The sequence below is a fragment of the Pongo abelii genome, chromosome 6, assembly GCF_028885655.2.
Source record: "Pongo abelii isolate AG06213 chromosome 6, NHGRI_mPonAbe1-v2.0_pri, whole genome shotgun sequence".
Taxonomy (NCBI): domain Eukaryota; kingdom Metazoa; phylum Chordata; class Mammalia; order Primates; family Hominidae; genus Pongo; species Pongo abelii.
In genome coordinates, this window is record NC_071991.2 from 109,838,648 (window position 1) to 109,852,196 (window position 13,549).

Here is a 13,549-nt window from a genome sequence, read left to right on the forward strand (position 1 = left end):
ACTTATTCTCTTGTAAAGATCTTGGAACAAGCCACCATCACTTCATGTGTATAATATTAGAATACAGTTAACAAGTCAGTATAGAAGGCATTAGGATTCAAATAGTAAAAATGTGAAGGAAATAAAAGTGAATGTACCTGGAAATAAATGACTGGAAGGAAAACAACCAAAGCCTCCCTTTTTAATAGTTTGGGCAAAGTTCTCATTTTGTGGAAAATAGTTAATGCAATCTTCATTTCTGAAGCATAAAAACAGATTGGTACTTTTCAAAAGCAATATGGTTGAAAGATAACTGCTATGTAAAGAATTATAGCCAACATCAGTTTCTTCCTGGGAAGTCATTAAAAGAGAATTGATCAGCAGGTTTGATATACTTTAGCATAAATTAGATTTTATTTTCCACAAATCTTAGCTGGAAATGAATTTGAAAATTAAAATGTCTTCTAATGTAATTACATTGTCTTCTATTATAAATCATTTCAGAAATGAAAACTATACTTTTAACAAGAAATGAATGCATGTTCTTAGCAGAATTAAACGGAGATCTAAGCAGGACCTGAAATGCATATGCAGTGTGGGCCACAATATGGGGAAAATATAGGATGTGTAACACCTCCATAAATTCCTGAATATGAGTAGCTGTGTACAGAACTATAGGCTAAGTTTAGTACATTTGTTTTGAAGACCTATTTTGTAACTTAATAAATCTCAGGGATTTTTTAAAGAAAGGTTTGTTGCAAAATGTCCATCTGTTTCTTCTGAATAATTAAGAACTCAGGATATATTTGAACATCATGACTAAACTTTATGCTATTAAATGCCTAACTGTCATAGTGGGATGTGTGTTGGAGTTGAGTTAGACCTGGTTTGAATCTTGTTTTTGTCACTTACTATCTGAGCAACTTTAGGCAATCCTTACCTCTAAATTGGGGATACACAATTTAGAGGTCCTGAAAGATCATCATGAGGACTAAGAGATCTGATGGATACAGAAGGCCTTGCTGGTGCTCTCTTCGTACCTAAAGTATCCAAGAAGTGACCATTTAAAAACTTCTGTGCATGGGAACTTATTAAAAAGTTCTTAGGGCAAGGCAAATTGAATTAACTAAATCAGGTACATTCTTTTCTGTCATACTGCATGATATGGTTTGGATCTGTGTCCCCACCAAATCTCATGTCGAATTGTAATCCCCAGTGTTGGTGGCTGGGCCTATTAGGAGGTGATTGGCTCATTGGGGTGGCTTCTCATTAATGATTTAGCACCATCCCCTTGGTACTGTCCACATGATAGTGAGTGAGTCCTCATGAGATCTGGTTGTTTAAAAGTGTGTGGCACCTCCCTCCTCTCGCTCTTCCTCCTGCTCTGGCCATGTGATGTGCCTGCTCCCACTTTGCCTTCCACCATAATTGTAAGTTTCCTGAGGTCTCCCCAGAAGCCAAGCAGATGCCAGCATCATGCTTCCTGTACAGCTTGCCAAACCATAAGCAAACTAAACCTCTTTTCTTTACAAATTACCCAGTCTTGGCTGGGAGTGGTGGCTCACGCCTGTAACCCCAGCACTTTGGGAGGCCAAGGTGGGCGGATCACCTGAGGTCGGGAGTTCGAGACCAGCCTGGCCAACATGGAGAAACCCCGTCTCTACTAAAAATACAAAATTAGCTGGGTGTGGTGGCACATGCCTGTAATCCCAGCTACTTGGGAGACTGAGGCAGGAGAATTGCTTGAACCTGGGAGGCGGAGGTTGCAGTGAGCTAAGATCACGCCATTGCACTCCAGCCTGGGAAAGAAGAGTGAAACTCTATCTCAAAAAAATAAATAAATAAATAAATAAATAAATTACCCAGTCTCAGGTATTTCTTTACGGCAATGAGAGAAAGGACTAATACACTCCTATATATCATCCTCAAAAGTTTTGAAGTGGTAAATGTGGGTTTAAATCAATCTTCTTACTGTGCTATTTGTCCTGCCTATTCTGTTTTGTTTTCTCTCTCTTCTTGCCTTTTATGAAGTGATTGATTTTTAAATTCTATTTTTTCCTGTTAGTCTGAAAACTATGCCATTTTTTTACCCTAGAAATGACAAATGAGTACCTTAACCCTCTAGTAGGAAAATACAACTAATATACTATTGTTGGACATATGATCTTTATTTTGATTCTCTCTATATTTTAAACTCCACAAAATTTTACTGTTATTATTTTACATAGTCAATGTTCTTTTAGATTTATCTACTAATTTGTGGCTTTTAAAATATTCTTTCTTGCCTGCATAGCTGGTATTTTTCTTCTGCCCAGCATGCCTATTTCCTTCCTGGAAGTCTGCTGGTAGCAAATTCTCTCAATTTTTGACTGACAATGTCTTTATTCATTTTCATTCCTGAAGGATATTTTTGCTGGGCATAGAATTCTATGTTAGTCATTATTTTCTTTTAGTATATTGGTTATATAATTGTTGCCCCTTGATTTTTTCTTGCTGCTGCTAAGCCAGAGCTGACAGAGTACATTTTGCCACTTTGAAGATAACCTGTTACTTTAAAAATCTATTTGCCAGCCTGGGCAACATGGAGAAACCCCATCTCTACAACAAATACAAAAATTAGTTGGGCATAGTGGCTCATGCCTGTTGTCCCAGCTACCTGGTAGGCTGAGGCGAGAGTATTACTTGAGCCTGGGAGGTGGAGGCTGCAGGGAGCTGAGATCATGCCACTGCACTCCAGCCTGGGCAACAGAAAGAGACCGTGTCTCAAAAAACAAACAAACAAATAAATAATAAAAAAATCTATTTGCTTTAGTTTTTTTTCCCTGCAATTTCACTGTGAAATGTCTAGATATAGACTTAACAATTTTTTATCCTGATTAGGATCCATCACTAAAATTATTCCTTTTCACATGCTAGCTAAAGTTATAAGCTCATTCCTAGTTGGAAATGCGTTATATGCAAAATATTAGTTATAACCATAATTTTCTACAATCCCAACACTGCACTCAAAACAACAATTTCTGGACTTACAAAATAACATTGAATTCTTTATGAAATAACACTGAATTTCTTTATTCTCTGTTCTGAATAACTAAATGTTAACATGACATTTATTACCTTCTTTAGTCTTCCATTTTTATAAGTATGAGATTAAAAATGAAGGGTAAATGACTGCCCAAGGATGCAAGGAAACCATTTAAATGGTTTTGATGACCTCTTTCTTTGGCTATCCAAAGCTAGTTGGGCTTGAGAATGGGTTTCACATCTATTATACCAAGTATGACCAATTAAAGAGCAGGCAAGTATGATACCAGGATTAAGTGAATATATGTACTATGCAGGATTCCTGTTTGGGATTCTAGGCAGCGATTTGCATAAGCCAGATAAAAATAATTGAGAGAGAACTACAGGTGTTCAGGAAATACTCACAGGCAGTCACAGATTTTGATGAAGTTCTATAACAGGAAGACTTTTATCGTATCCAGGGCAAAGTTGTCAAAACCAGCCTATGGTAGGAATGTCTAATTTTGAAGTGTCAGAATAAGCTAAGCTGTATCTCCACAGTAAATGGTCACAGTCAGACAAGATACATCAGTGACTGTATCCAAGGATGAAAATCACTTTCTAGAGTCAGAGTAGACACTCAATTGAAACATCATACTCTGACAATAAGTAGAGAGAATGGTTTCATGTGAGGAAAGTTCTGAGTTCATTCTCTTTTGGAGGTTTTATCCTCTGTGACTCTATAATGCTCCACAAGGGGGGACACCAGGGTCCCTGGATTTGAAAAATGGCTTCAAGTTTTTTATGCAGCTGTGTGCAGCATAACAACATTTTGGTCAAGGGTGGAGCACATCAATGATGGTGGCTACATCATATAGCTTAGGTGTTTAGCAGGCTATACCATCTAGATTTACGTAAGCACACTCTGATATTCACACAACAAGGAAATCACCTAACGATGCATTTCTCAGAATGTATCCCCATTGTTAAGCAATACATGACTATATATTGATACTTAGCAAAATCTTATGATTTGCTCATCTTAAACATGCCTTTAAACATAAACAGACACGTCTCAAAAGAAGGCATACACACAGCTGAAAAGCATAAAAAATGCTCAACATTATTCATCATTAGAGAAATGCCAATCAAAGCTCAATGAAATACCATCTCACACCCGTCAGAATGGCTATTATTAAAAAGTCAAAAAGTAACAGATGTTGGCAAGGTTGTGGATAGAAGAGAACACTTACACACTGTTGGTAGGCATGTAAATTAGTTCAGCCACTGCAGAAAGTAGTTTGGAGATTTCTCAAAGAACTTAAAACAGAACTACCATTCGACCCAGCCATCCCATTACTGGGTATATAACCAAAGGAATATAAGTTGTTCTACCATAAAGACACATGCATGTGTATGCTCATCACAGCACTTCTCATTCACAAGAGCAAAGACATGGAGCTTACCTAGATGCCCATCAATGGTGGACTGGATAAAGAAAATGTGGTACATGTACACTACACAATATTACATGGCCATAAAAAATAATAAAATCATGTCCTTTGCAGCAACATGGATGCAGCTGGAGACTATTACCCTAAGTGAATTAATGCAGGAACAGAAAACCAAATATTGCACGTTCTTACTTATAAGTGTGAGCTAAACGCTGAGTACACATGGACACAAAGGAACAACAGATACTGGGACCTACTTGAGGGTAGAGGGTGGGAGGAAGATGAGGATTGAAACACTACCTATTGGGTACTATGCTCACTACCTGGATGATGAAATCATTTATATACCAAACCTCGCTACACACAACTTACTCATGGAACAAATCTGCACAAGTACCCTCTGAACATAAAATAAAAGTCGGAAGGAGAAAAAACATATTTTAGCATTAAGTAGATATTCAAAAAGTCAAAAAAATTGTTTAAAGAATAAAACAAGATAAATATAAATCTTATAAAATTTATAATTATCATCTGAAAGAAAACTGTCACACCTATTAAAAATACTGTATCTGTCTTGACAGTTGTTCAAAATCAAAAAATATTGAGTTGATTAGCAAATTTATCTTGCATCAATATTTTTAAGGCATTTGAAAGTTCTGAAAAACTTTTTTTTTCAAAGAAGCCTGTCAACTGATGGAAAATTTTTCATACACAATTATTTTCATTCCACTAGCATTATTTTTGGTGAGGCTATTTGAAAATATCAATCAAACCAGTGTCTTTTGATGTTAGATATTGTGAAAGATTAAAAAAAGTAAAAAGACAACAGTAAAATATGCCTTTACATATACATTAATTGACAAACTTTTTTCAGATATTACTTAACTTGTACATATAGCAAAAAAATGAATTTCTATATTCTACGTACTGGCATGAAAATAATCCTGCATCAGTGCTAGCTTTACTTACTTGCTTAAAGTACCAGCAAATCAGGGATACTTTAAAACCCAATTATTTTGAAGAACTTTGACATCATTTGAAAATATTTTTAAGTTTCCCTTGTGATTCTTTGGCCCAAAGAAAATCCTATGGGTCAAAAAAAAGTCTTCGATCTAAAGAAATATTCTACTTTTATTGGCAGTATGTTACTATAAAACACTTGTGGATTTATCTAGATATCTTTTCATTACTGATTTTTAATTTATTTCTCTTATGGTCAGAAAATATTATTTTGTTTGGTTGCAGTCACTTGTAATTTAATAATACTTGTTTGTTGGCCCAGCATATGCTCTTGGTGAATATTCTGGGTGACTTTGAAACAAATGTATAGTCTGCAATTGTTGAGTGTAATATTGTGAAGGTATCATTTAGGTCAGGTTGGTTGATAGCATTGTTCAAGTAGTCTATTATCTTACTGATTTGCATCCAGTTGCTCTAGCAATACTGAAAGAGCAGTGTCTAAATTGTCAAATATGATCATGAAATTGTCTATGTTTTTCCTTTATGTCTACTTATTCTTGGTGTATTTTGAAGTTCTGTTATCAGGTACTTGCACATTTAGTCCCTTTGATAGAGATAGTTCATGATGATAAAAGGATCTACCTATCTCTGTAATGTTGTCTTCAAATCTACCTTGTCTGATATTAGCATAGCCCCATCAGCTAAAAATTAATAAAAATTTTTTTTTTTAGAGACAGGTTCTCCTGTTACCCACGCTGGAATGCAGTAGCATGACCATAGCTCACTGCAATCTCAAACTCCTTAGCACAAGTGATCCTCTCACCTCAGCCTCCCAAGTAGCTGAGCTACCATGCCTGGTAGCTATGTCATTTTTAATATTTGCATGGAATATCTTTTTGAATCCTTTTCTTTAAAACTACCCATATCTTTGTATTTAACATGTATTTCTTCTAAACAACATATTATTGGATTTTGGTTTTTATCTAGTCAAGTGGTTCTCAACCAGGGGTGATTTCTTCACCCCCACCATGGGGCATATGGTTTGGCTGTGTCCCCGTCCACATCTCATCTTGAATTCCTATGTGTTGTGGGAGGGACCCTGTGGGAGGTAATTGAATCATGGGGGCAGCTCTTTTTCATGCTGTTCTTGTGATAGCGTGTACGTCTCACAAGATCTGACGGTATCATAAGGGGGAGTTTCCTTGTTGGCAATATCTAGAAATAATTTTAGTTATCACAAGTGAAGGGGAGGAGAGTAGTACTACTGGTATCTAGTGGGTAGAGGTCAGGGATACTGTTAAACATTTTGCAATGCACAGAACAGCCTCTGCATCAAAGAATTACCTGTTCCAAAATGTCAACAGTGCTGAGACTGAGAAACTCTAGTTTGATAATCTGATTTTTAATTAAAGCCATTAGCCTAATTTCATTTAATATAGTTATCAATGTGATTAAATGTAAACCTAGCATTTGCTATGTTTTCTGTTCATCCTATCAGTTCTTCATTCCTTTGTTGTTTTTTTCTTGCCTTCTATTGGATCAAACCAGTATTTCTTTAGTATTGTTTTCTTCTCTTCTTTTATGCCTCTTTACTTAGTTTTAATGTAAATATCTTGTTCTTCAAAGTTTTCATTTATACAGTTATTTATCAGTATAGGCACATTATTTCCTATATTACTCAATGGGCTATAGTCCATTACTGAAATTATTTGTTTTGATACTCAATTTCCCCATCTCTGGCCACTGGGAGTTGTTTCAAACTAACTTCTGTGTTTTTTTTTTTGTTTCTTATCATTCTTTGAACACTTTTTCCTTTCTAGGACTAACATATTCCAACCTCACCTTGTATTTCTGCTGCCTCAGCGAAAGTATTCAGATGTAATCAGTTATTTCTCCAAGGAGCCCTTATTCCTTTCGGTGGAGAATAACATTCAGAAGCTAAGATCTGAGATATAGGTATGTTCATTGCTTTCAGGCCCTTTTAGTAGACAGATCTATCAAATATATGTGAAAAAACACACACACACACGGTTACACATATTTATATCAACATTCGTTTCTATATATACCTGATACTTTCTTTCAATCCAACACCTTAGGGATCATTTTTCTCCATTTCCATATTTGCAATTTCTTTCTTCAACAGAAGAACCTACTCCCCATGATCTTATTTGTAAGTCCGCCTTTATGTAGACAATCTCTCATCATCATCCCACCTCTATCGCTGGTGTGGATGCCCTCCTCAGCCCATGTCAGACCATCCTTTTTGTGGACTCCTTCTACGGGCTCTGATATCCTATGCCAGATACCCTTCCTCCCCTAACACACGAGTGACATCCAGTAATTTATTTTAAAATTTAAGATATATTTATCAGTCCTAAAACTTCCATTTGGTTCTGAAATGTCCTATCTAGCCTCATGGAGCACAACTCCAGAGAGGCCTCAGAGATTGCTGGTAAATTGAGGAAGAAGTTAAGAAGTGGGGCTGATATTTGTGCAATTAATAATTGAAGATCTTTCTATCGACCAAATGCCCTTCTCCCCTATGCTCATGTACTTATAGCCAGGTGTTTTACTCTCCAGGCAAAAACCTCACAGTTCTCTAAAGGGCATGTAGGTATTCATACTTGAGAGTAAAGCCTGCCTTTTTCTGGCATGTGCAAAATCCCCATAATATAAAAGCTGGCTTCCCACCCTTTCACTTAAATATGAAGCCCTCTGGTTGACAGTTTCCACTATGGATAAAGAGATTTAAATCAGCCTTTTTAGCATTCACTTAGGCAGCACATATACCAGCCTTTTTATTACTCCCTCCTTAAACATGAATAGGTAGCCAAAGATCTTCAGCTATTTTAGAAAAGCCTGGAATTTAAAAGAGAAACTGAGGGAAACTAGCATGAATGTCAACAAATGCCAAAGGAAGCAAAGGAAATTCAGAAATCCAAAGAGAACTTTAAAAAATCTCTCCTAATGCTATCCCTCCCCTATCTCCCGCGCCTACCGACAGGCCTCAGTATGTGATGTTCCCCTCCCTGTGTCCATGTGTTCTCATTGTTCAACTCCCACTTATGAATGAAAACATACCTAATATAGATGATGGGTTGATGTGTGCAGCAAACCACCATGGCACGTGCATACCTATTTAACAAACCTGCACTTTCTGCACATGTATCCCAGAACTTAAAGTATAATTTTAAAAAAAAAGGAAGTTCATGGTCTTCTTTACCGTCTTCTAAATCTCTAACTTCTTACCATTAATCTGAATTTATGTGTCATTTCCATGTATATTTTTATAAAATATTACATTACTCTTACTCTCTTAAAATATTACTTTCATTATATATGTATCCAAAATCAACATATAGCATTGCTTTCCAAGTTTTAAAATTTTATATAAATGGTATCATGCTTAATGTATTTACAACTTTAAAAAAACAGTATGTATGTTTTTGAGATTTATCTATATCAGTCAGTAGAGCTCTAAATTTTTCATTTAAATGGATGTATAAATATGTTTATCCATTTTCCTGTAAACATTTATTTTGCTTCTTTAAGAAAACTTTTTTTGCTATTAAAAATGCTACAATATTCTTTAAAAAAATCTCTAATTAGCATTTAGACAAATCTAAGATGCTAAATCCATATCATGAAAAAGGAATTATGAAGAATGAGAAAGAGTTCTTGGAAATTAAATGTGTGATTGCTGGAGAAAAAAAAAAATCTCAGAAGTATTGGAAAGCAAACCCAAGAAAATCTTCCAAAATGCAGAACAGCAGCAAAAAAAAAAAAAAAAAAAAAAAAAAAATTAAGTCCTACATCCCAGTAGTAGGATATTAATAAAGTGAGCACACAGAAAATAGAGAAAAGAGAAAATAATGGAAGATAATTCTCAGAGCTCTAGGAAGATACACATCTTCAAATGAAAAGGGCTTGTTATGGAATGCTAAGAATGATTACAATATATGCCCATGCCCCAAACCGTTATAAGTTCAGAACCAAGGTAAAGAGAAGATATTTTAAGAGGATATCATAAAAGCTTCTGTAGAGAAAAAAAGACTAGGATATTGACCACCGGTAAAATGGAGCAATAAGGGGCAATGCCTTTAAGTTTCTATGGACTAGAATTACCTATCCAGTCATACCAGCAAGGACAGAGAACAGAATAATAACTCTATGGGACAAACATGGTACAAGAACATTTACGTTCCATGCGTCATTTCTTTAGAACTTGCTTCGTAAAGTGTTCCAATCAATCAAAATGAGCAAATGAAAGAGAAAGATGTGGGGTCCAGGAAATATTAGATCCAACATAGGAAAATAATCAAGGGAAGTCCTAGGATGGCAGCCTTGCAGAAGCTCTAGAGAATAAATGGTACTGACTAGAAGAGGCAGAGTGGGATCCAAGAGAAGGAATTTGGGGAAAACAAGATTCCATGCATTATATAATTTAATGGGGATTCAGGAAGAATATAAGACAAATTAGGACTTCAGGTGGGATGAGGTAGACAATCAGAAACTTCAGGTGAAAAAGGTTACACAAAAGAGGAAATGTAGTCACAGCACATTTGGCTATGCTATGAACAATATAATGAATTCATACTAATGGAATTGTTAGTTCTTAGAATCAACCATTAAATAAAGCAGATTTGACTGTGGTTAGTTTACCAAAGAGACTAAAGTCACAAGTTGGTGGTAGTAGGGGAAGTAAAAGGTGAGGAAAGACCAGAAGTACTAATTCCCTCATCATAAAAGGAGGGGAGTCAAGAGATAGTGTCCACAACTGAGGAAATAAGAAATAGAGTTTTGAGTATATTAAAATGATGAAATAATTTTATAGAACCATTTGGAAGGATGAGTAAACTGTATAAGTGAAATAAGCCCTCATCTATCATAGTGGGCCATTAATAATATCTAAAGTTGACAAATTTAGAAAAAGACAGCATTATAAATTATAAAATAACACATTATTTACAGACATGGAGTTGATTATCATAAGAAATAATATTGGTTTCCTCTTGGGAGTGGGACTTGGGTCAGAAATGTTGGAATAGGGGACTGTTACATTTCATTATGATTCCTTCAGTATGATTTGATTCCCTTGATGTATTTAACTTTATTCTTAAGGGTATAAGATTAAACAAATTTATAGTCAAAATTTCAGAAAATAGGGGAAAAAACTCAAAACACTTGGACTGTAGATAACTACTGACATTTTACTTATGATTGTATTAAACTTATTTTACTACCCTGTTAAGAACTGAGATATTTACAATATTTATTCATTCCCTAAAAAAAGTTGTCTCTGTATTTAGTAATCTTCTCTATATTTTAGTGCAGTTATGCTTTTCTTATAAGACTCAAATATTTCTGATTAATCTTACATTCTCTGTTTCTGTTGGTAGAAGAATCTTTTTCCCACTATATTTCAAATAGTTATTGCTGAAGGATGTTTAAGCAAAGTGAGAGACTCTCAGGAAAAAAAGGGTAACTGAAAGAGTGGTAAGTCAGACAAAGAAGAAAAATGCCAAAGAAGAGGGTCAAGAACAACTCATATGACTCCGAAATCCCTTACCCACATTGGAGTTATAAAAAGTTCAGGAGCTGGAGATGAAAGGCAGTTTCATAAAGAGGATTCCTTGGAGAGTTGTTATAATGCTGTGAGTACCCCCACTGGGAGGGGGTAATGGGGTGACTACCCCTCCCCTCAAATCCCAGTGGAAAGGGATTTAATTGGGCCCTCAGAGAGATTGGTACATGGCCCTGCAGTTGGCAGGCCCAGTGCACTGGTGTTGATTCTTGTCCGTGAAACCAGAAGGACCACAGCATTGGCCAGGCGCTGAGAAACGAGTTCAAGAGGCAGCTGTGGGTCTGCATGGGTGCCCAGACTTGCAAGGGCAAAGGTTGTGAGAGGGTTTCCCACAGACCACAGAGGGCCATGAATAGAGTGCCAGTATATGGCCATGGGAGGTCCTGCCCATGAGGGCCACCTGGAACAGCAAACCAACCTCAGTACAGAGAAGCTAGGGTATCAAATGAATTCCTAAAAGCCATGGAAAGAGTAAGGTAAAGAAGCAACTGCATACAGGTGGGAGATCCCCAGTATCAGGAGTATCAGTGCAGGATGCCACTGTAAACATCAGAAGATGCAGTCTGCCGGAGCCAGGTTACCATGGCCCTAGTGAAGTTCAAACTCTTCTGCCTTCCTTATGCCTCTTTCCTCCCCTCCACCTCTCTTCTATCCCTTGAGGGGTCAAAGACTGCAAGCTGAAGAAGAAAGAGAAGAAACAAAGCAGCTATCCCTATTTCCTTCCCCACCTAGAGGAGTTAAGAGTAGCTGTAATTTTGACAAGGTTGGAATCTTTGCCCTTTACATGGAAATTGTCATTCTCATTACTACAGTGAGACTGTATCTTCAAAACATATCCTGGGAAAAAAAAAAAAAAGAAACAGTTTGAATTTTCAGTCAACCTGCCAGAACAACCATACCTACCAAATTTAAAGGAACAGTGGGAAATAAAGTTACTTTATAACTACACTTTGTAAGTCCTGATTATTCATCAGACCAGTTGCACTACTCTACTTCAGGAAACAAAAAAAGTGCACAGCTTTTCTCCCTTGCTCTTGTGACTTCTCTGTACCCTTTGTCATCTCGAAATCCCTATTGCTTTCATCTGGTTTTTGTCCCGTCGTCCCAAGACTGAATTATTTCATTCTGCCTAACTCCTGAGTGATATCCAATTTAACGGTTTGCTTGGTTTTCATTTATTTCTCTCTCCAAGGGGCTGTCTTGGCTCTTTGCTCCTTTGGGTTCCACACAACTGACCAGCTAAGCTCCTGGGACACCATATCCCAATGTCAGACCCCTGTCACTGTCCAGGAGTAAGGGAAGGGAGTAATTACCTAACCCTAACAAGAGGATTGTTCTTCCAAAGAACAAAGCCAGGTTAACAACATTCAATTGTAAATGACACATTGGAATTGTGCCTTTTCTACCACACTGCATTAAATAAACTTGTCAAAAAAAAAAAAAAAAAAAAGGTTATTACTCTTTTAATAACTTTTTTTTTTTTTGGACAGTGACAGTAGTTTAGTTCCTTGGAGTTTTTAGCTTTTCTCCAATTCTGACACTATGACCAAACCAGACATCTTGATGTATTTCAGGGTTTTACTGCTGAGCTTTACCCTCTATTTGTGATCAATAGGTCAGCCAAGACCCTCACTCCACATCCCATCCTTGGCTGCACCTACAGCTTTAGTAGTCACTTCTAAACATAAGTATGGACGCTTGAGTACAGCAGACTGCCAGAATCTCATCCTTTGACTGAAAAGTGACTTCCAAGGTAGCTGTTTCAGTCCATATCTTTCAGAGCTGAGATCTGAGCTCTGGTCTGGTGTAAACAAAACATTTTACTCTTCTGAAGCTACTGAGCCTGCCTCTCCAAATGTAACAGGAAGCCTGGTACCCTGCAAAGCATTCTCATTCAGAAATTCTAGGTATCTTAGGCATCAAATTCAAGGGGGCAACAGAACACAAAGCATTTCCAGTCTGAAGTCTGGCAGAAGACGCAAACAGGTGTCTCAAAAAAAAAAAAAAAAATTTCCTGAGCCTTTAGGGCTGAGTTTTGGGTCTGGTGGCTCTGCTGGGAAAGAGCTGGCTGACGACCCCTTGAAGGGGATGGTAGGAGTAGGTCATGGTTCCCTTCACTGTGGAGTTTAGGTCATTTCTCAGGACTTTGTGTGGAATAACCAAGGCCTGAGGATGGAGTTCTTCAAAGGTTCAGGGGGTGGGAGTGGTGCCCCTTGACTGTGAAACTGTGTCATTCGTAATGAAGCAGAACTATCTATTCTACCAGTTACTGGATAACACGGAATGAGAAGAGTCCTGCATATTAACTAGCATAGCTCCAGAATCCCTACTCTTTCTGAATTGATAAGCCTCACTTTGAGGACAGAAGGCCATGTGGGGACTGCTCTTACTGTTTCACAGATGTTGGCCATGCAGCTCCGTTTACAGCTCTGCTGAAACAGCACTACCTGCAATGGGCCAAAAAAAGAAAAATCACAAAACAAAATGGTTCATGGTTTGCAAGGGGGCTGCTTACTTCACCCCTGGACTTCATAGCTCTGATCCTATTTTGCAGCACTGCCTGGGT

At 37.1% G+C, this 13,549-nt stretch overlaps 1 long non-coding RNA gene across 2 annotated transcripts in view; it reads left to right on the forward strand.

Annotated features, from left to right (window-relative positions):
• Nucleotides 1-13,549, forward strand: part of LOC129060453 (uncharacterized) — a 160,300-nt gene that overhangs the window by 125,398 nt on the left and 21,353 nt on the right. The window contains exon 9 of one of the 2 annotated variants that reach the window (XR_010140909.1): nt 7,217-7,352. The exons of the other annotated variant lie outside the window; for it this stretch is intronic. This is a non-coding gene — a long non-coding RNA (uncharacterized LOC129060453). The remainder of the gene's footprint in view (nt 1-7,216; nt 7,353-13,549) is intronic. 2 annotated transcript variants of the gene reach the window in all.